The sequence below is a fragment of the Pediculus humanus genome, genomic scaffold (genome assembly GCF_000006295.1).
Source record: "Pediculus humanus corporis 1103172108290 genomic scaffold, whole genome shotgun sequence".
Classification (NCBI taxonomy): Eukaryota; Metazoa; Arthropoda; class Insecta; order Psocodea; family Pediculidae; genus Pediculus; species Pediculus humanus.
The window spans coordinates 486627-488034 of NW_002987859.1; positions in this window are offsets into that span (position 1 = coordinate 486627).

Here is a 1408-nt window from a genome sequence, read left to right on the forward strand (position 1 = left end):
AAAGAGAGAGAGAGAGAGAGAGACAAAGAGAGAGAGAAAGAAAAAAGGGAACAAATTCGAGAAAAGAAAAGTAAAAAAATTACGCTTTGTTTACCAAAACGCTTTGAACGCTAGCAAAAAAAAAAAAAAAAAAATTTTTTTACGATTGATTGATAAATAAAAATAAAGTGAATGAGATGATGACGATTCGCTAATTTCGCGAGTTGTGAAAGACAATTTTTGTCACGCCAGACATTCGTTCGTAGTAAATGAAAAAAAAAAAAAAAAAAATTTGCCATCGTAAATGAAATAACGAAAGGGACAGGCTGCATCGCCATCGCCACCGCCATCTACGACGAGCCTGACACCATTTGCAAAAAAAAAATTAAAGTAAGAAAAATTTTCCCAAATCATTTTTCCCAAATTCGCTTTTGGCGCGCGAGTGTAAATTAAAAAGAACCCCGAGTGAGTTTTTACAATTTTGCAGAAATGTGAAAATGTAATGACACGATTTTCGCACCTAGAACCACGACTCCATGACTACGTAGTATAAAAACACATTTAATGAACAAAAAAAAAAAAAAAAAATTGACGGATAATTGAGAGTGATGTGTACAATCGGGTGGTAGGAGAGGGGGGAAGAAGGAGAACGGGGACGGGAGAGAAAATATGTGAGGAGCCCGAAAACGAATTACGATAATGATGATAATTTTTATTATTATTATTATTATGATTTTAATAACAATAATAGAGAGAGAGAGAGAGAGGCAGGCAATGACCTTGCACTGGAATATGATAAGTGATACGGTATATATGCAGGTGTCACAGGCACAAGTAAGAACGCGCACATTCGCAAATATACCAAATTTGATATCAAAAAATTTTCTTCGGCCATTTTCTCTTTCGTTACATTATTTTCGTCGTCGTAAAAAAAAAAAAAAACCGTTCCTAATGTCTCGCTTAATGTCTTTCTCTTTCTCTCTCTCTCTCTCTTTTCTCCTTCCTCCCGCATCATTTGTTTCTTCCTTCTCACGCACACGCACACACGCACACTCAGCATACTTACACACACACACACACTTGCATGCATGCATGCAAGTTTGTTTGTTTGTTTGTTTGTACGACTGAAAAACAAAATGGTTGACGGATGAATAAAAAAAAAAAAAACGACACGCGATATACCTTAAATGCGCAAACTGGAACAAGTACCGTATTTTCATTTCGTTTAATGTTATATCTCTCTCTCTCTCTCTCTTTTACGGCCAAAAAGTTAAATTTTCCCTGTTTCAACAAGTTCAATGACTTGTTAGCGTGAATGTGACGTTGTGAATGTCGTAATCAAATACACGTTTCCCTTTCTTCCCCTCCCCTCCTCCTCCTCCTTATTCCCCATCCTTCTCCTTTCCTTCCTACTACTCGCGCACTCACT